The 22,660-nt window shown below is 35.5% G+C and overlaps 1 long non-coding RNA gene and 1 pseudogene across 2 annotated transcripts; one reads left to right on the top strand and one right to left on the bottom strand.

The window, feature by feature from the left end:
- Window positions 1-2,849: 2,849 nt before the first annotated feature.
- On the bottom strand, window positions 2,850-7,210 carry LOC306870100 (inactive peptidyl-prolyl cis-trans isomerase FKBP6-like; annotated as a pseudogene). The gene is made up of 8 exons: window positions 7,116-7,210; window positions 6,202-6,317; window positions 5,555-5,649; window positions 5,259-5,456; window positions 5,071-5,184; window positions 4,744-4,941; window positions 3,014-3,123; window positions 2,850-2,930 (listed from the first exon to the last, which is right to left on the bottom strand). The product of its transcript is annotated as an inactive peptidyl-prolyl cis-trans isomerase FKBP6-like (transcript).
- Window positions 7,211-10,554: 3,344 nt separating this feature from the next.
- On the top strand, window positions 10,555-14,098 carry LOC306869409. Its single transcript, XR_013784173.1, has 3 exons — window positions 10,555-10,749; window positions 11,564-11,683; window positions 12,457-14,098. It is a non-coding gene; the product is annotated as an uncharacterized lncRNA (long non-coding RNA).
- The last annotated feature ends 8,562 nt before the right edge of the window (window positions 14,099-22,660 follow it).

Here is a 22,660-nt window from a genome sequence, read left to right as displayed (position 1 = left end):
CCCTAACCGTATCTCAATAAGGTTTATGATCCAGGAACACATCCTACATGGCAAAATCACAATCACGGTTGCAACGTGGTGGCCGTGATTTTGCAAGTAGGATGTGTTCTTGGTCAGTGTCTTTTCTTGGTCTTATACAATATTCCTAACCATTAATTAATCTAAAATGAGAGGGAAATGACACTTTATTGATATGAAAGTCATTCAAGTCCCAACCTGAGACTTAAGCTCTAACTGCTTGATAGGAATGTTGTTTCAGGACCAACAGGAGTCTGCTCCAGGAATATGTTCCACTTGGCAAAATCATGGGCTCCATCCAGACATACCACTGATTCTCTCACACACAATCTTAATATTACACTCTTACTGATATTTAACACTATGGTCTTGGTAGCCAAAGAGAAAAAATCTGAGTATCAACTTCGGCCTGTAAGTTCAGGGAAGGACTGCCCTTTTCACTACACAATGGAGGATGGGGCAAAAGCAGTAGGAGTGCATTTAAATACCTGTTTGAAAATAAGCATTATTCCTGCATTCCCATTACGTGCTAAAATAGCATACTTTACCTTTAAGTGTGAAAGTCAATATGAAATAAAAATTCACTCTATCATGTTTTAAAATCCATATTATTGATCTTATTGTGAATGATTTAGGCATGCATGTTTAACTTATTCCACCTTGTAATTTTCTAAATCAAAATTTCATAACTTAACGTTTCAGTGAAACGACAGACTCTAATGACTGGACTTCTCCAATTATTTAGCATGCTTAAACTTGCCCCTTTCTTACATCACAACAAGTTTATATTCACATCTTTCCCCATCCAATGGATAGAACCAAGTCTCCGCCCTACACTTTTTGTGACAATGTGCATCACATTACATGAGGAACAAAGATTGGTCTCTCCCTCTGTTTTATTGTGACTATAAATGCAGCTGTTAGCCCCTGCTGGTAGATGCTATTACTACACTATTTATATGAGTAAAAGTTATTAGTATCAAGTTCAACTTGCAACAGATACAGACACAAATGTCTCTAAATGTCACTATTACAGTTCACCCTAAAATTAATTATTTGTTCACCATCAGATTGTTCCAAATCTGTGTCATTCTTCTGTGGAATGCAAAAATGCTCTTTTTTCATACATTAGAAGTCCCAGACTTTGGAACAGCATAAGTGAGTAAATGATAACTTTCCCTGTAAGGCAAAACATTCAATGGATGCTAGAAATCTAGAAAATAATCTAGAAAATATTGTGCATGTTGCTTTGGAAAAACAGCCGTTTTTAAGACCTATGGTTTTGAAAAATTAACTTAGTGCCAATCACCAAGAGCTTAGTCCAGGAGAAAACCCAAGGAACCTGGACAGGTCTGGGTCAAGAAAAATACACTTCACTTTGTACACATAATTACATCTTCACATCTGGTAAATGTCAGCAGAGCAACACTCAAAAGAAACAAAAACAAGAGAGGATGGACTTCACTGGACTAAAGTTACCAAGGACGGAAAAACCAAACCGAGCAATTTATCTGTAGTCCAAGGATTTACAGACCTGTTGTTTGTTTTAAGATTAAACTGTGTTTGCACTGCTCATCCAGTCAAAGAAAAGACTATTCATAACAGTTACATATAACAGTTGTGGAACATCACTCTACAAATCTTTGTGGGGGTTTTCTTAAATACTGTAGGTCAGTGTGGTCAAAAGCCTGGCTCTGTTGAAAGAGGGCATCCTTACAACTCCATACTGAGGCAAGCTCAGTTAATCCACATGGAAAGTTCTAGAACAAACCTTCATAAAAAATGTAAAACTATGTTGCTAACTTCTTGTTAACTGGCCCCAACATATTGTGACATTTTGTGGTTTACATTTACATTTTTTATCTAGCAGATACTTTTATCCAAAGTAGCTTACCTGGATGGCAAACAAGCTAGAGCAAATGTGGAATATACCAATTTTTTTTCTCTTTTTTTTTACATAGTAAATGTGATGAGCTACACCTGTGGCTACTCTGCCGGACACGTGTGTGAACTTGAGAAGAACTGACTTCATACATCAAAATCGTGTGCAGAATTTTTTAGCAGACACAACATGATTTAATATTTTGCGATAATGAAATAACATTTTTAAGGGAGCTTTAATTGTCCAAATACATTTTTTGGGGCTGTTGAAGACTGGCATTTCTGTGTTAGGACAGGAAGGAAAGACTAGGCAGTAAAATGTACCAAAACAACACAACAAGAGGACTAGACTCCTATAAGACTTGTATAAGGGTAAACTTTATATATACAATATATATTGACCTTTTTTACTTTTTTGTTAGAGCAGACAAAATGTATGTGTATTTTTAAATCTTATACAGTATTATTAATTTCCATATAAATCCAATGAAAATTCAAAACTCTGAGGCATAACTTATCTTTTTCATGTTAACTTCAAAATTTGCACACACAATAAGTAAACTTAAGACGTGCATTGCATGGCATACAAAAAAGTGCATGAGAAATAATTCAACAAATTAACAAGTCTATATAACTTCTGAAACTCCAGCCACACACTTGAGAGACATCCTGATGCTCCGTATAGAGTACTGAACACAACACTGCAAAATCTTGACTGTCTGCTATAGTAAAGCTTATCTTACAGTAACATAGAGACCATAATGCTGAAAGCTGGGGGGGGTATATATTGGCAAACACAAAATAATGCTAAATTAAATTTAACTATAAGCAATTAAAAGTATGACAACATTTGAGGCAATGTTGGCCACTACAATTTGCTGGGTTCATACTGCCCACTTGTGGTCAATCTGGAGGGTTTGAAAAATGGTAAAAACGCCACCATGGACACTTCACTTTTCCATTTCTTTAAAACCTGAGAACATCTTGGAGCACATCTCTCTCTCTCTTGGTCCAAATAGTCCTTGTAGCAGCTGAAAAAGATCAGCAGATTTGTTTAACTTTCACATTAACACATAGGAAAACTTGACAAAACTATCAGATAAGAAAAACTTACAGAGCAAGCTTTTTCAGCAAGGTGTTGATGTCAGGGTCGAATGGCTTTTTCACCTGAGCGAGCGTAAGGTAATCTTGTGCCTTCTCATAGTCATTCATCTCCAAACAGGCCTCAATAAAAATACATACATAAATAAAATAAAGAAAGAAATTCAAATAAAAAAGGAAAGCTCTTAATATCAGATCAGTGGTCTTCCGCTGCAATGGTAAAAAAAACACACAAATAAAAGCCTGATTGGAAGTTTCTTCAGAATTTTAAAGAATAGGTCTTTACAAGGACTGTCAATTCAATTTGCACTGAATAAATTAACTTGGCGTGATCGCTAAAAACACACACTACAGTACAAAAGCAAAAGTGATGCAAAAAAATAGAAATCTTGCTCCAGGAATCAGATATAAATTCAATCATAAGGAATTTTATCAATCATAAGAATTTTTTTCAATCATAAGGAGTTTTCCCACCAGCACAGCAATTCAAACTTGACGTACTACCTTTGTTTTAGCAAGTCCAATCTGGCCCAATCTGAACGTGCAGTCAAAAAAGAACAAGGTGCTGTTCATAAAAGACATGCCCATGTGCTCAAAATCAGCTAATCAGAGCACAATGGAATGGAAAACATTGAGCTCATTGCATGAGACACAATAAATAGCAACAGAGTGGCCAAGACATTAGTCTGAATGAGTAACAGCAATTTTAAAAAAGGACAATTAAACATATCCTATGTGAACAGCCCTTAATAGCACAGGCACACTTGCTGCTGTTCGCCAAAATTCTGTGGGTGAAATACAGTCATTCCAATAGGAATCTGTGCAATCAGGATTTTTGTGTGAGGGAGACTTCCCCACTCAGATTTCACTCAATTTCAGATTTTTCATGTGAAATTGTCAGGCTGTCTAACAGAAAGCTGCTTACTTTGAAAGTGACTACTGTGTAAGCAGTGCATGATACATTGTTTCACTATTGACAATAGACCTTCTTTGCCCATCAAATTTCACTGATGTGACCACACCTCTGTCTACTCGATTGTAAAATGGACTGCTGTAGGCCAGTGATCAACCTATAATTTTAAAGTCGTGACGTATTGTCAAGTATGGTGACCCATACTCGAAATTGGTGCTCATCCAAGTGCACACACACAGCAGTGAGTAGTGAACAAATGCACACACTTCCATTATTTCCATTTTATTTTCATTGAAATTGAAATAAAACAGTATATTGAGTTCTTATGTATGCAATTACTCATTTTCACAACTAGTTCCTTTGGAGTGTTTATTTTGGAACATGGCACTTTTTTCCCTTAGTTTGGTTAGTTTTGCCATATATGAATTTAGCAATCGCACTCAGAGTGGCACCAAAATAATCAGTTTGAGATCACTCAGTCCAATTGAAAATGATCTCTGGAGCAGTGATAAGAAAGCAGTCTGACCCAAAGGACTTGTCTGTCCATCTTGATGGATGACCGATGTGAGTGGGAGAATCCCAGATTATAACTGTACAGTTTTACATCCTTCTTTTGGGAACAAAGCAATTGATCTTCTGAAAACGCACTAGATTTGGGTGTTTTCTCAGCAAATACTGATAAATGTGATTTATTTGATTAATTAATCAGCATATCTTGATTTTATTATAATTTTAACTCAATTGACAGCCCCTAGATTTTTTAGAGCAATGTGTTTTTTACTGAAAGATTACGATATGGTTATCAACAAAGGATATAAAAATGACTAAACCTGGCCGCAGCGGAAGAGCGCTTTAGTGTTCTTAGGGCTGATCACCAGCACTTTCTGACCGTAGCAAAGGGCCTTCTGGGGTTTCTCCGGTTTGAGGTACGCGAGTGAGAGGTTGAGCAGGAAAGGCAATTTCATTTCCTCAAGACGCTTCTTCTCTTCTTCATCCACCGGCTCACGATTCTGCAAAAGTGTCATGGCCTGTACCATTGACCAACAGTAGTGTGACACGACTGTTACAACACAGTCTATTATTAGGTATTAGGATAAATTTTTACATACTCTACATACTCTCATTTCTTAGAAACAAGACAGTTATAAGCACAGAACCTGTTTGTATCACTCTCGAGCATCTTCATAGCACTTCTTATTGAGGTTGCCAAAGCTCCGTTGTGTGTCCAGTACATTCAGAAATGTGGACAGAGGAACATCGTTCTGCTCTTCCTGAGGAACAATGTTGAGATTACAATCTCTGACAACCAAAGGAACTGAGCAAACTAAATGCATAAAAATCTCACCATACTCAAATTCATGAATTCATCCACTTGTGCCGAGTCCAGGAAATCGAGCACTTGCACCTCATAGAGGACTGTGGCTAATGGAGGTATGTGCGGGGGGCATCCAAGGTCCCCATAGGCATATTTGGGCTTGAAAAGAAAACGGGAAAACTCTCCTTTCTTCATAGTAAGAAGACCAAGCTCTAGGCCGTATAACATCTATGGGGAAAGAGGTTAGAGTGTCTCGGCAGAAGACAGAGAAGAGATTATACAGGAAAAACGTGATTATCATTCTAATGGAAGAATTCAGTTTCCATCCTACCTCTACCAAGCTTCATTATTCGTGGATATTTAAGGTGGCTAGTTGTCTCAAATGGTGAGTCAGAGTACTCAATGAAACCAGAAAAATGAACTGTGAATGAAATGAGTTCAGCTAATGTGAAGCTAAAGAGAATCTATAACATAAAAGCACATACACTACCAATCAAAAGTATTTTTTAATAAGGAATTTATACTTTTATTCAGCAAGGATGCGTTAAATTTAAAAGTGACATTTAAGAAATGCATAATGTTACAAATAATTATTTTGAATCTTAAAAAATATCAGTTTTCAAAAAAATTAAGCACCACAACTGTTTTCAGCATTGATAAAATGTTTCTTAAACACCAAATCAGCATATTGGAATGGATTCATAACAATAATACATTTTAAAATATATTAAAATAGAAAACAGATATTTAAAATAAAAAATAAAAAACATTTCACAATATTACTTTTTTCTGTATTTTTTATCAAATAAAAGCAGTCTCGGTTAGCATATGAGACTTTAAAACAATCTTGACCCCAAACTTTTGAAAGGTAGTGTGTGTGTATTCTAAGAATCATTTATTTTTGCATTATTTAACTATCATAAGCAAGAAGCTAGAACTTAATAAAACCACCATGTTCATTTCATTAATTTACTTGATACAGAGGCATGCTGGGGTACAGGTGGACCTTCTCCTGCATGGACGACCTCTTTGAGAATTCCTCCATCCCCTAATATGTCTTTCATTTGCCAAGACAGACGCTGGAATGGAGTCGAAGACAAAAAAAAAAAAAAAGAAATTACTACAAAATATTTGAAAATTTCTTAATTCATGTTAAAGCTACATTTTCTGAGCTAAGCAAAAAATTTTAACCAACCATGTAACACAAAATATAATATTTCATTTAATATTAACCCCCCACTACCAAAGAACAACAACAACAACAACAAAAACAAAAGAATTAAAAAACAAAAGTACAACAACAACAACAACATGAGACTATGTTTGTTTCTTGACATACTACCATATTTCTGGACTATGTTAACATGTTAACTTGGTAAATCTTTTGCTTTTTTGGAAGTTATCTTGGAGTACCACATAAACTCATGCCACGTGAATATAGTAATTGTTTAGTATTGTAATATTAAAACATCATGGAATTACCATCATATATCATCATTAGGCTATATGGCACAACAGCAGTATTCTTTTGTTGTAAGGGGTATCGATTACCATAGGCGGGATAAAGAGACTGAAAATACTGAAATGCATATTTTAGTAACATGGTAGCTTACATGGTACCAACCTACATATTTTTTTGCACTGATCATGTCAGTGTCAGGTCAAGTCTAAGCCTATGGTGGCCACCTCCAAATGCATAACATGTGGAGGTTAACAAGCTCACCTTATTTTTATCAATTCTAGACTGCAAATTTTGTTTTGTAGTGGCGTTGTAGAGAACTAACGTTAAAATAAATCTCAAGTGAATAAATCAAGAAGTGAATTGCTTGCTGGCACGTTTTGTTGAAATTGTTCATGCATCATTAGAAACTAGCCAGCTCTTTTCACTGCAGTGCTGTTAACGTTGCCTCGATTCCAAACTGACGGCGCTCATCTGGGGCTATGAACTGTAATATTCTTGAGGTCCTGCCGTTTCTTGACATTGTGTTTTTAGGGCAAAAAAACTTTCTAAAGAGGTCAATCTGCAAGTGTGAATTGAACTCAAAGTATCTGTTAATGCCAGTGTGAGCTACACCTGCTGCTACACTAGCGGCCGTCATTTTAATATTGAAATTACTGTTTGATGAAATATAAAGCCACAAGACGCATATGTTTTTTACCAAGAAGTGTCGTTAGATCACCTGTGTACATACATCTACACTATTTTACAAAAACTGTGTTAAGTAGGTGGGGAAAACGAGGCTTCGTTGACAATCCGTTAGTGAATATGAACTGAATCGGTTCACGTTCACAAAACCTGTCTGGAGGCGTTCTCCAAAGAGACTGCAGGAATCGAACTGACTTAGATGGGATCAATATAAATTATAATAAAAATAAAAATGTCACAAATAAAACAGACATGATTTTTTTTTTTCGAATTGGCTGCATAAAATTTTAATCAATGTGCATATAGAATTGTTTTTTTTGTTTAATGTTAATGCAAAATATCATAGAAAGGCCACGCTGAAATTTCTGACGTGATTTAAACTGGTTCATGTTCGAAATGTGTTCGAAAGAATCGATTTGCAGGACTTCTCAATGGTTTAGTTTTACCACCACGTGTTGAGGAAACTTGTTGTAAATACAAGACTCGGATCTGCTTTGGAAATAACCGCTACATTCAAGGAAAAGTACAGGTGCATCTCAATAAATTAGAATGTCATGGAAAAGTTCATTTATTTCAGTAATTCAACTCAAATTGTGAAAATCGTGTATTAAATAAATTCAATGCACACAGACTGAAGTAGTTTAAGTCTTTGGTTCTTTTAATTGTGATGATTTAGGATCGCATTTAACAAAAACCCACCAATTCACTATCTCAACAAATTAGAATACTTCATAAGAAAAAACATTTTTAGTGAATTGTTGGCCTTCTGGAAAGTATGTTCATTTACTACTCAATACTTGGTAGGGGCTCCTTTTGCTTTAAATACTGCCTCAATTCGGTGTGGCATGGAGGTGATCAGTTTGTGGCACTGCTGAGGTGGTATGAAAGCCCAGGTTGCTTTGATAGCGGCCTTCAGGTCATCTGCATTTTTGGGTCTGGTGTCTCTCATCTTCCTCTTGACAATACCCCATAGATTCTCTATAGGGTTCAGGTCAGGTGACTTTGCTGGCCAATCAATCACAGTAACACCATGGTCATTGAACCAGCTTTTGGTACCTTTGGCAGTGTGGGCAGGTGCCAAGTCCTGCTGGAAAATGAAATCAACATTTCCATAAAGCTTGTCAGCAGAAGGAAGCATGAAGTGCTTTAAAATTTCCTGGTAGACGGCTGCGTTGACTGTGGACTTCAGAAAACACAGTGGACCAACACCAGCAGATGACATGGCAGCCCAAATCATCACAGACTGTGGAAACTTCACACTAGACTTCAAGCATCATGGATTCTGTGCCTCTCCACTCTTCCTCCAGACTCTGGGACCTTGATTTCCAAATGAAATGCAAAATTTACTTTCATCTGAAAAGAGGACTTTGGACCACTGAGCAACAGTCCAGTTCTTTTTCTCCACAGCCCAGGTAAGACGCTTCTGATGTTGTCTCTGGTTCAGAAGTGGCTTGGTAGCCCTTTTCCTGAAGGCGTCTGAGCGTGGTGACTCTTGATGCACTGACTCCAGCTTCAGTCCACTCCTTGTGAAACTCTCCGAAGTGTTTAAATCAGCTTTGCTTGACAGTATTCTCAAGCTTGCTGTCATCCCTGTTGCTTGTGCACCTTTTCCTACCCAAATTCTTCCTTCCAGTCAACTTTGCATTTAATATGCTTTGATACAGCACTCTGTAAACAGCCACACCTTTCAGTAATGACCCTCTGTGACTTTCCCTCTTTGTGGAGGGTGTCAATGATTGTCTTCTGGATCATTGCCAAGTCAGCAGTCTTCTCCATTATTGTGGTTTCAAAGAACAAGAGATACCCGGAATTTATACTGTAGGGATGGTCGTTTATTGAAACTCAAATGTAAATATTCTAATATTTTGAGATACTGATTTTTGACTTTCATGAGCTGTAAGCTCTAATCATCAAATTTGAAATGTTTTACTTTACATGCAATGAATCTAAAATATATGAAAGTTTCACTTTTTGAAATAACTTACAAGAATAAAATGAACTTTTTCACAACATTCTAATTTATTGATATGCACCTGTACTATATTTCTTGTGAACACACAACCAAGACAGATTGAATGTGAATCATCTTTTTTGGTTTGAAGACACGGGTGAAAATTAAGCTTTTGGTCGAATAAAAGTGTGCACAGTGCTAATGTCCTTAGAGCAGATTTTTCTATAGCAGCTCAACAGTTAAAATATCGTTAACATACGTTTTCTTACAGAATGGTTTGATTCTTGAACATTAATCTTTAAACAAGTTTTTCAACGAAGGCGCTTAAGTTTTGACAGTTGACAGGTTTACTAAATAATAATAATAATAACTTTAAAAAACTAAGAGAACATGCTACTGTTTTGATACAGTTTAGGACTTACAAATTCAAACATAACAATAACAGGAGTTTTTTTGTTTGTTTGTTTGTTTGTTTTTGGTGAAAATACAGGGTATTGATTTTAGCTATTTAGGAGTTATATCCCCTACTTAATCATTTTTGTTTTGTTTTGTTATGTTTTGATAAGCAAGAAAATGCCACTCCAAGACACCATATTCTCAGTATTTCTACTTTGTCCAAGTCTATTTGACCACATCGTATACACAGGTAAATTGCTCGTAGCCTTTTCAGTAGCCTATTTTGTTGCTTATACTTATGTAGTAATGGCCTAGATATTTTGGCTATGGAGGAAAAATCACTGTGATATTTTTTTTCTATAAGCTACAAACATTCACTGTGAATAATGTGTTAGGGTGCAATGATATTTTCAAGACAAGACCACTATTATTTCCACTGATTTTCAACCTCAGAATAATTTGAATATGATGTTTGAATAATCATGTCACAAAGCATGTTTGAAAAAGAAAGAAGGGAACATAGGATTACTTGTCACATGGGAAAGTATTCACTGTGACAACTTGCCCTGGCCTCCCTTACAGCAAAAATCATACAACCTGCTGTTGTAGGTATAGGATGCCCAAACTTGTCAGTGTTGAAAATGACTAATGTAGCTATAATTACTTGTACCTGTAACCACAGTGTGTTGGTGTGAGGTGAGAACATATGATTTCTTTAAAAAGTCCAACAGGAACCCTTTCAAATGAAATGGTAAATAGATAAATAGTCTGTCTGTCACTGTTTCCTGGGAATGAGCCTGTTATTTATGGTTTGTTTCAATGAATCACCCAGTGATTAGTGGAAGTGGAAACACTAAAGCAAATAAAGGAGCAAGCGCTGCTAAAGTGCAGTGAGAAGGTGGAGCAGCATTTCTTCTTGACGTGATATACGGACTTTGCTCTCACTTCACCTGTGTTTTCATTCACGCTTTCTGCATCGCCAGAATCAAGCACAAATACAGGCTCCAACGCGATACTGCTGCAGTATGGTGAGTTTATCCATGCAAACAATAAGAATGACAGCATTCAGTGACATTTGGATACAGTTTAAGCTGATAGCTAATAGCTAATAGCAGAATAGCTAATTTCTCAAACATTCTAGTAAGCTGTGCAACATTTTGAAATGCCATTATGTGATGTTTTGCAACATATGATGGCCAAACTGTTTGGTAATCTCATGCACATTATTTGAAATGGCAATGTGCTTTCACTTTTGTTCATATGTAGGCCAAACGCTTGCTTATCAGTGCAATAAAGGCATACAATTATCAGCTGACAGAAAGGATGACTGAATGCATTATTTGACCATTTGCACCTTAAGACAGCAAAATATAAATACCATTTATAGATATGCAGTGGCCCTGAAATGACATTTGAGCCTTACTTAAATATGAATGTCTTTGCATTTGATACAAAACAATAAACCAGATGTCTTTTATTTTAAACAATGATTGTACAAGCACACTATACAAAAAACAAACAAAACAAAACATTTATTATTGAAAATTATTGCATTGCTTTATGGTTGTCAGATGTTAGCGGATCACGTTTATAGTTAATATGATGTTAATATAGTTAATATAGTGGTTACTTTGCTAATCCTAAACTACTCCTGTACTCCTCTATTAATCATGTAATTAGTTATTGTGTATTCTGTAATTTTATTCTGTCATAAATAATGTTATGTTTCTAATAGGTTTTTATGAATTAAAAGCATCAGGGAGGCACAGTACATTTGCAGCATGTTGTATACTATACACTAGGGAAACATGTCATCCTAAATTTTGTCGATAACTCTTTTAGGATAATATTCAGAATGCTAAGAGTGAGGCAGAGGAGGTGAAAGTTGCTATGCTGGAAAATGAAAATAAAGCAGAAGAACTCAAAGATGTCAATCAAAAACCTGAAAAGCCTCAGTGCACTGTAAGTACAGTGTCTCCTTAATGTAGAACATGATTCTTGTCATTTCTAGAGTTAATATGTGACCCTGGATCACAAAACCAGTCTTAAGTCGCTGGGCTATATTTGTAGCAATAGCAAAAAATACATTGTGTTGGATAATTATCTATTGTTCTTTTATGCCAAAAATCATCAAGATATTAAGTAAAGATCATGATCCATGAAGATATTTTGTAAATTTCTTACCGTAAATATATCAAAACTTAATATGCATTGCTAAGAACTTCATTTGGACAGCTTTAAAGGCGATTTTGACTTTTTTGCACCCTGAGATTCCAGATTTTTAAATAGTTGTATCTCGACCAAATATTGTCCGATTCTAACAAACCATACATCAATGGAAAGCTTATTTATTCAGCTTTCAGATGATGTATATAACTCAGTTTTGACAAATTTACACTTAAGACTGGTTTTGTGGTCCATATCATTTAAGTCATTACAAAATTATTTCATATGGATATCTTTTTGCTTAAGTTTACTCAGAGAACTCAAGGTCCGTGTCAAATGCTCAAGCATGCAAGTCTCAACAACTTATGTCTGTTTCTATTCATTAATGTGACAGTCATATTATTTGCTAATATATATTGAACATATAAACATTATTACTCACAGTATTCTATGAATTGCAATTATCAACTAAGCCTTATTGTGGAAGGAGAAACTGATACACTTTTCAACTTTGTGTTAAAAGAGCTGATTCATAATCTTAACATGTTCTATTTTCATTTCAATTTCAGAGGAAAAAACGTAAGGAATCTGCTGTGAACCAGAAGATGGAGTACCTGTGGGCTAATAAAGGACTCATAGCCACTGTATTGATTTCAGCTGCTCTTATATTTGCTGTTGTGGTTGCCATGCTTGCCACTACAGATGGGCACAGTCACTCAGCGCACAGCTCTAAACACATTGTGCACGTGTATAATGTCACAGAAATGCCATAGCAATAGCTGCAGCAGACTAGAAGGATAAATCAGTTTGACCAGCACTGTTATTTTCTTTATAAAACAAAGTCTTTTCATTTTAGACAGTTTCTGATATTATGTTTTATGTTATAAAGTGTCATCTGATCTATTATGACATTACCTTTTCTAGCATAATTAAAGGTGTAGTTCAACCAAAAATAAACAATTGTCATAATTTACTCACCCTCATGTTATTTCAAACCTGTATGATTTTCTATGTTATGAAAAAGTCCATGGGGTCCAAAACAACATTGGACCCGTCTTTTTTTGATCCACAGAAGAAAGAAAGTCAGGTTCGAAATGGCTTGAGAGTGAGTCTATTATGACAGAATTTTCAGTTTTTTAAATGTGAACTTTCCCTTCAGGAATGCATGTTCAACTTAATGTTACTGTTGTGTTCACTAAAGCTCATTAGTTTCACTTTGTCATATAAACATGACTTGGCAGGAAAGGCTATCAAGAAAAACACATTCCCCATGAAAACTGTCCTGATCGTTTGGTATGTAAACACAAGGAGATGTGATTAAAAGCAAGGGCTGAGGTCAAGTGCACAATATCCTTTTTATTCTACGACGTGACAAAAGGTGCACAAATGCAATTTTTGTTTTTGCTGTGGTTAGTAGTCATCTTAAACACATGCTTTTTGTTTGAGGCTAAAGATTTTATATAAAAAAAGCACTTTCTTGTTCACAACCAGATTTTGTATGTTGGAAAGAAACCACCTCAAGCTGTCATCGTGTTTTGTTCAAAAATTCTATGTAAATTCCTCAAAAATAAATGCAGACATCTATTATAATCTGCTGTTATTATTGAATCAGCTTCAGTGCTTCATGTTCTCTTGAGTTTTTTGAAGAGCAAAGTGTTGTCAAATCAGTTCACATTCAAATACCTAAACAAATTGGTCAAAGGAATTCAGGCAGCCCAGTCTAGTCTTCATAAGACGCTTTCTTTACTTGAACAGATTCAAGCTGATCTATTGTCTTCTGTGGAGCTGCTCTGCTGAATCACATCTTTCAACATCAGACTGATCTCAATCAACATTGAACTGGCTAAAGCTGCAGTAACAACATTGAAGAAATGCTTATATAAAATTTGATTTAATTCACACTGTTATTTGTTATTTGAACTGAACCAAGGGTAAACTGACTTGATATGAACAATTTTGTTTTAGAAAACTGATAATATCAGAAATATCAAAAATATCAAAATATGCAGTTTATTGATGTTTCCTTACAACATATTTCAACATATGGGAAAAACACCTGTGAAAATCAGTACAGACAATTCATTTTTCTTAGTTTTCTGAGTGTACTTTACTTTTATGACACTATATATTGCTGAAAGGAAAGGAAATAGTTGTCATGTTCTGGAATGTTATGTAAATAAACTTTGTTATCAATGGTCAAAATATTAATACAAAACCATGCACTATGAAATCTACATTGTCCAGAATCATCCTGCCTTGAAATTCGATTTGTGTTGAGGAAAACACTCAATACAAACATTCAGCTCTATTTTAATCACCTTTCTCAGCAAAACAGAGGAGGAGAATAATAAGGGCTGTTCACCCAAAACAATTCTTTGTATTCAAAGCAGAGCTTTTCCATTGTTTTTTATCATATTAAACATGCACTATACTGACTGTGCCTAAAGCTATCTGTTATAATGACTGTTATTGTCATTGTTACAGATTACAATCTAACTGGCCCTATTTCACTCTACAAAGTACAAAGTACAAAGATAAAATGGCAACAGAAGCTAGATATTTTTTCTAACTGACATGAAAGTGGGTAGTTTGTGATAGGCTATTGTAGTTTGTGGAGTTTGCATGTTCTCCACGTGTCTTGTTTTTTTTTTTTTTTTTTTGAGTTTAGGATGAAGTCAAGTACTGCCGAAAGAGATGAGTTTTCAGTTGTTGCTTGAAGATTGACAGGGATCCGGCGTTCCGGATAGGGGTGGGAAGATTATTCCACCAGCCAGGAATGGTGAACGAGAATGTTCTGGAGAGTGATTTTGAGCCTCTCTGTGATGGTAACACAAGGCGTCGATCACTAGCAGATCTCAGACTTCTGGAGGGGATGTAGGTTCGTAATAGTGAGTGGAAGTAGGAGGGTGCTGAGCCTGTGGTAGTTCTGTACGCAAGCATCAGTGTCTTGAACTTGATGCGAGCTGCCACTGGTAGCCAATGCAAGGAGATGAAGAGAGGTGTAACATGCGCTCTTTTGGGCTCGTTGAAGATCAGTCGTGCCGCTGCATTCTGAATCATTTGTAGAGGTTTGATTGTGTTTGATGGCAGACCAGCCAGAAGAGCATTGCAGTAGTCCAGTCTAGAAACAACCAGGGCCTGGACAAGAAGTTGCGCAGCATGCTCTGTCAGAAAGGGCCTGATCTTTCTGATGTTGTGTAGTGCAAACCTGCAGGATCGAGCAGTCTTTGCAATGTGCTCTTTGAAGGTCAGCTGGTCATCAAAGATTACACCAAGATTTCTGACCGAAGTTGATGGGGTAATCATTGATGAGCCTAACTGAATCGTGAAGTCAGTTATTGAAATGTCTTTTAATTTGCACTATTTATTTTTGTTTTCGTTTTGGGAAAACAGCATATGCTTGGACCTTTTCTATGACAAATGAATGCTTAAACATATTAGAACCTCATATTTAAAATCACCCCATATCCGGATCACCTCAAAAATGTATACAATTTTATATGATATTTACCCTTCTGGAGAGTTTCTAAGGGTTCGATTTAATTTAGAAATTATATTGTGTAACTTTTGTAAGCATTTTTTTTTTTTGCTTGTAAATATTGTAGTGCCTTCTGGGACAAAATGCAATTATGGTGAAATGTGGTTGAATTGAACCTGTCCTTTATAGATATTAAGTATGGAAACTAAATGAAGAAGGTGGTAAAATAGTTTTTTTTTTATTAATAATTTACTTTTGTTAGCTAAGAATTTTATTCACAAAAAAAATTTTTTTTAAATCACTCCCCCACCCAGACAATACTCAAAAACATTGTCAAAAAACAAAAAAAATCTGTAATCTTGTTAGATTCATTTGATAAATGTAATTTATTATTATTGTTTAATCTATAATAATTAAAAGATTGAATATATTTTTTGTTCTTTTGTATTGTTTTATTTTTTTATTCTGTGTAAATCTAATCCCCTCTTAAAATGTATGTCTTTGAATGAAAATTGTATGCCAATTTGTTTAGTAAAGTTTTAATATTTTTTGTTATACTTCAATAAAAAAAGAAAAGAAAAAGAAAACAGCACATGCACAGTGCAAGAATAAACAGCAGAGGACACCATTTCATCTGTAAACGTATGTTAAATTCAAATTCATGAGCTTTTTTACACTATATTATTATTATTTTATAATTATCTGTAAGAATCATGTGTAATTTTATTTCCCTCTCTTTTTTCCTCTTAGTCATTTATCACATTTGGTCAAAGAGGTGTGACCTGCATAAATTAGGATTATGCAAAAATTCCAGATTTTTTTCCCATATTGTCAAAATATTTGAACCAAATTTTCAATTTCAAGCTTTTATTGTCATTGCATCGGAATGCAATGAAATTTCAGAGACTACACACAGAGGTGCTACAATAAGATAACCACATACACATAGACCACTATAGGACTACGTGATCAAATCCATGTAAAAAACGTGAATGATGCAGGTAAAGTGCAGTTCTAAATACAGAAATTATTGCACAGTCTGCAAGGATTGACAAATAAATAGTGCAAAGCATCCTTTAGTTCAGGGACTGAATGGCTCTTGGATAAAAACTATTTGAAAATCTGGCCGTGCGTGTTTTAATTGACCTGTATCGCTTTCCCGAAGGTAGGAGGGAAAACAGATGATGAGGAGTCCTTAACAATGTTTTTTGCTCTGGATAGATACCGAGTGTTTGCAATGTCCTGTAGTAAGGGGAGAGGGCAGCCAGTGATATTCTGCGTATTCTTTATAACCCTCTGTAGAGCTTTTTTGTCAGCTCCTGAATAGCCCCCATACCACACCGTAAGACAGTATGTTAAAACACTCTCTATGGCAGAGCGGTAAAATGCCACCAGTAGTTTTTCTTTAGGACTCGCTGATGTGCCTTTTTAACAGCCACTGTTGTATTTGTGGACCAGGAGAGACTGTCAGATAAATAGATTCCCAGAAACTGCGAACTCTTTCCACATAGTCTCCATTTATAATGATGGGTCAGCTTTGCACTTCCTGAAGTCCACGATGAGTTCTTTAGCTTTCCTTGTGTTTAACACCACATGAGCACCACAACATCAATTTCCTGACCTTGTCACAATAGGCAGATTCATCATTTCCAGAAATGAGTCTAATCACTGTGGTGTCTATAAAGCACTATCTGTAAAGCAAACACGTTCAGTAGGCACATATATAGCTCATTTATATGTTTGTTAATTCATTCATATTTATTTATTGCAGTCTACTCTCCATTCACTCTGAGAAAAAAGGTGCAAAAGCACAAAAAAGTACACCTTTGTATCTAAATGGTCCATTTTGGTACCTAAAGGTACAAAAGTGTGCCTTTAGAAAAGCTACTGATATTTTGGTTGTTTGGTATACAGCTTTTTTTTTCTTAGTGTTGATGTTCCTTCCTTCCCCTGCTATCAAGTGCAGCATCTGTGTAACGTGGCAAGAGCCACACAACTCACATGAAAGACATTTATATTTCACAATCACTGTCCGTAATTTAATAGTTTACAGTTTAATATTAAACCTGGCATTAGATTCATATATGACTTTTTTTATTTTATATTTGTTTGATATTTCATATAATTTTGCTGTGTGTGGCACTCTCTTTTGAGGCACTCACAAACTGGAGTAAAATTCCATTTTACACAAAACTGACCATAGGGTACATCCATATCCTGGTTTATATGATTGTGTACAATCAAACATAGACAGCCCTGACACTTAAAACCCTTGAATAAGTATGCCTGAATGACTCTTGGATGCATTGCAGAACAGTGTTGGGGAAAGTTACTTTTAAAAGTAATGCATTACAATATTGCGTTAGTCCCTAAAAAAGTAACTAATTAAGTTAGCATTTCACTGTTTTAATTCATTTTGATGAATACTAAATCTGTTTTTTGCGAGTGGGATGAATTAATGCACATTCACGTTTAGTCTAGAACTACAGTAACAGCATGTTCACAGCCCACTGTCAGTCAATAAATGGGAAAAAAGTAACTCAGATATTTTCTTGTAAATTAAAAAGTAATGCGTTACTTTACTAGTTACTTGAAAAAAGTAATATTACGTAACTGGCGTTACTTGTAATGCGTTACCCCAACACTGTTGCAGAATACTACTTTCATGGTGTGTGTGAAATTTCATTTAGTTTTAAATTCTATATTAAACATGACGTAACTGCTGTAAACAGTTTGATACCAGCAGCAAACAACCTTCTCACTGAACAAGTGTCTCTCAAATTAAGGTACATTTTATTTCACAAAACAAAACCCTTGTGAAAGATAAGGAAACATGCAGAATGGCTCATAATTCAACAGAAAGTTGCAGTATGAACTGTAACAAACCGATAAATGGATTTCGGTTTCCATTTCACAAGTTTATCAGACAATCTGTCCACTGAACAAAACTATTTTTAGAAATTCTTTCCCTTTTGACAGAAATCACGTAATGAATTTTCCAAGTAACAAAAAGTAACTCTATTGTAGCCTAAAAGGTGATCAGAGCCTTATTCAAACAGCTGCACTGACCGCCTCGATGTATATGAATAATCAACGGGAGCATATTATTGATTTGACTGAGCTTCATGAGACAGGACATCTACAGATGTTTGATTTTGCCCTTTTCCCACCAAACAGAAACAACATAAACAGTTAAGAGTAACAAACGTCTTAGCAGCTCCTTTAGGAAACTCTGAACATCTCACCACAGTAGAGGTATACTTGTTTGCAAGTACTTGAACAGAACAGTTGAATATTGCATGGTTTCATTGTCTGACATAAAGAATAAATTCTAAACGAACAGATACAACACATAACCAACTCTCATTGGTTTCTATAATAATTCTCAATGCTTCCAAATGAGCAATATCTAAAAACTAAAATACTGTGTAATCAAAATACAGCTTATTATGGAGGACTTCACATTTTGGGTCCACTAAATAAAAATAATCAGATTGCCCCTTTAGTGCACTACATCATTTTCAATATATTATGAAAATTTCTTTCGAGACGTTTCTTTCTGACGTGTGTGAACAATGGTGCGACGCTGATTAGGAAGCATTGTTCATTTCGATATTATTGACTAGACCCTAGTCTCATCGCAGTTCTCATACTCATTGCAATATTATGCTCAGCTAAAGGCATTCATTTAAGCAGCTCTGGGTACCAATGCATATCATTTACAAGCTGTAAATATTTTAAATAATGCACTAAAAAATAAATGGATAAGACATCTGATTCTCTCTTAATGCTGAATACTGAAGTGACAGAAAGAAATAAACACACTGTAAAAAATGTACAGACCTCCCAACTCAAAATTTTCTAGTGACTGATTACATCTACATTTTTCCATTGGCCCAATTGCAATTTCTGCTATCAATTGTGGCAACAGTCTGTTAACATTGGCTCAATGAGAAATAATATGCTGAGCCAATGGAAAAATGTAGATGTAATCAGTCACTAGAACATTTTGAGTTGGGAGATCAGAAAGTTTTTAGAGTGGATGTCTGCATTATTACACAAAACTGTCTCCAAATCCACCTAAAAAGTGAAAAATGTAATTTAATTTAATTATATTTAATAATATAATAATAATAATATAATTGTTTGCTTCATCTAAACTTTCATGTCAAATGCATATATATATATATATATATATATATATATATATATATATATATATATATATATATATATATATATATATATATATATATATATACACACACATGAGGTAAGCATTTTCTGTGAATTGTGCAGATATATTTCTCATATCCAGAACTTGAGCAGGGTTTCTATGCAACCCCGAGATGGAAAGAATATGAGGAAAATCGTAATTTCAGTGTTTTTGCGTGCAACATTTCTTAATACTTTTGCATTCTCACAACGACAGCAAAAACACTTTTTGCTTGTAAAAGCACTGAAATGCAGATTCTTGGGTGAACACAAACACTTTTTTTTTTTGTAGGAATGCAATGCATTCTCTCACTCAGGTTTTGTGATCCCCTGAGAAACTTTGCATTTGCTCACAAATCTTCTGCAGCCATGCACTTGCAAAATTACTGTATTTCCCGTAACACTTTACACTTGCTCTCAAAGGAATTCATTTATATATATCATCTCCTCCGCATCACAAAAAGTTTTCCCCCTTTGTCACTGCTCATGGGTACGATATGAACAAAGTAGAATAAGAAACCCAAGCACAGACAGCTTATTTGCTTTTTCGATTGATCACACACACCCGTTTCTACAACAGGGATCAAGAGCAAGATTAATCTCCAGAAAAAGTCTGATTAATTTCACCTTATATTTATAAATGTGAAAAAGAAATGAAAAACGACTTAAAATAAAACAATAGAATAACGGACACAGAAACGTGTTTCGTGATCCTAAAATATTAGGAATTTGTTCACAAGATACCTGGGATGCAACTGATCGATACAGGCAGTTTTTGATGAAAGTGATGAAAAAACTTGGCAAAAGCACCACAACGTTCAAAAGGTTGCACAGAGATGCTCTTAAATCTTATTCAATACAGCCACATTGTATGTAGAGCTATAGGACAGAAGGTCCACAGCACCTGATGTCATGCCAATACAGTGCCACAGATCAAACTAAGAGAGCACCTGGAATGAATACATAAATATGGACCACCTGCATCTCAGGTATGTATAAAAAGTATCGCTATTTGACTAAAGTAAAGTGACTAAACCTCAACCTCATTGCAACCCAACTATTGGCAACAATGGCTGGTGCAGCTGATTTAACATCCTCATTGCTACAGTGATGGCTCTTGACCTGTTGTGTAATCACAGTTTCTACAGATTAAACGGGTTACGGAAGGTTGGATGGGTTTAGCCAATTATCTTCTTTGTCTAGACGAGTGTCTTGGTATTGCTGGCAGTTCTGTAACAGATTCACACTGGCCAAGTGACCAAAGTCACAAATTTTCAATGGAAGTTTGCGATTTAGGGCAACATGAGTGACAGAGTGTTACGACACATCACATTCATTTTTCACATCTTCATGTAATATATGACTACCAATAGAGAAATGCAGTGATGACATTTTTCTAGGCCAGCCTGGAAGTTAGCATCACCCTGGTTTCCTCGACAAAAACCCAACAGGATTTTTTTTGTTGGCTTTTGGATTACTGAAGAAAATAAGGTCAGTGAGCAACAAAGCTTAGAATTGGTAAACGTTTTGTTCATCACGATAATTTTTAAAAACAAACACACATTTTATGAATTCTAAAGCCTACTGCAATCAGAAGAAAAATCCATTTCAGTCTTTATTTAAAAAAAAAAAAAAAAAAAAACATTTTCCCTGAAAATTTGAGTAAAAATAATTTTCAAGAGAATGAAGCTGTAAAAGCTGACTAGTGAGTTGATGAGTTTTCCTGTTTGGCTTGATGACGTTTAACCTTCCTGACAACCTCTTTAGTCCCATTTAGCGACTTTTTAGCAACCTATTTTTTACAACTTAAAGGGCTAGTTCACACAAAAATGAAAATTCTGTCATTATTATTCACCCTCATGTCGTTCGAAAACCACAAGACCTCGGTTCATCTTCGGAACACAAATTAAGATATTTTTGATGAATTCTGAGAGCTCTCTGACCCTCCATAGACAGCAAGGTTACTCACGGTCAAGGTCCAGAAACATAGCAAAGGGCATAGTTAAAATAATCCATGTGACATCAGGGGTTCAACTGCAATTTTACGAAGCTACCAGAATACTTTTTTTTGCGCAAAGAAAACAAAATGACTTTATTCAACAATTCATCTCCTCCGCATCACCCTGTAGCACCATTTTGGAGAGTATCACAACATATGCTGTTCTGTGTCAGCTGTGCCACACGGATACTTTGTTTACGTTCAGATCAAAGCGTAAACAACGTATCCACATGGCACAGCTGACACAGAACAGAATACATTGGTGGGTGACGCGGAGGAGACAAGTTGTTGAATAAAGTCATTATTTGTATTTTCTTTGCACACAAAAAGTATTCTCGTAGCTTTGGAAAATTACGGTTGAACCCCTGATGTCACATGGACTTTTTTAACGATGTCCTTGCTACGTTTCTGGACCTTGACCGTGGTAGTATTCTTGCTGTCTCTGGAGGGTCAGAGAGCTCTCAGAATTCATCAAAAATATCCTAATTTGTGTTCCGAAGACGAACCGAGGTCTTACGGGTTTGCAAGGACATGAGGGTGAGTAATTAATGGCAGAATTTTCATTTTTAGGTGAACTAGCCCTTAAAATAATCACAATATTACAGATGTATTTTAGGTTATAACATAAAACGTTAAATATCTTGAGCTTGTGTTCACCACATATCTTATTTCAAGCATTTAACAAAAAACCCATTGATTTGGGAGGATGGAACCAGAAGTGTTAAAATGCTAACTCTGATTTTCCAGGCCTATATAATCCATCATCCCTGCAGCACTCTATAGGATTTCCTGATGCAGAAATCCTTCTAGCAACCAACAATCCACTTGAACCTAAACAATTTACTCACCGTCAGTGTGAATGTGCCTTTAGGGATGGGTTATTGCAGTTTTAGCATAGTAAAATTAAAACATTTCTGTCAGAGGCCCCATGAATCATGTGAAGGAATTGTCTGTGCTGGTTATTGGTGCTGTACTTTGAGTTAGCTTATACATGAACGCAAAATATCATGCAAAATACCTTAGTTATGACTAACTGGTCATTACTGTTAGATTATAAACAGCAAGTCTGGAAACTTACTGT

Source organism: Barbus barbus (genome assembly GCF_936440315.1).
Source record: "Barbus barbus genome assembly, chromosome: 5".
Taxonomy (NCBI): domain Eukaryota; kingdom Metazoa; phylum Chordata; class Actinopteri; order Cypriniformes; family Cyprinidae; genus Barbus; species Barbus barbus.
Note: the sequence above shows the minus strand (reverse complement) of the source record. Positions and strands in the feature narration are given on the sequence as shown.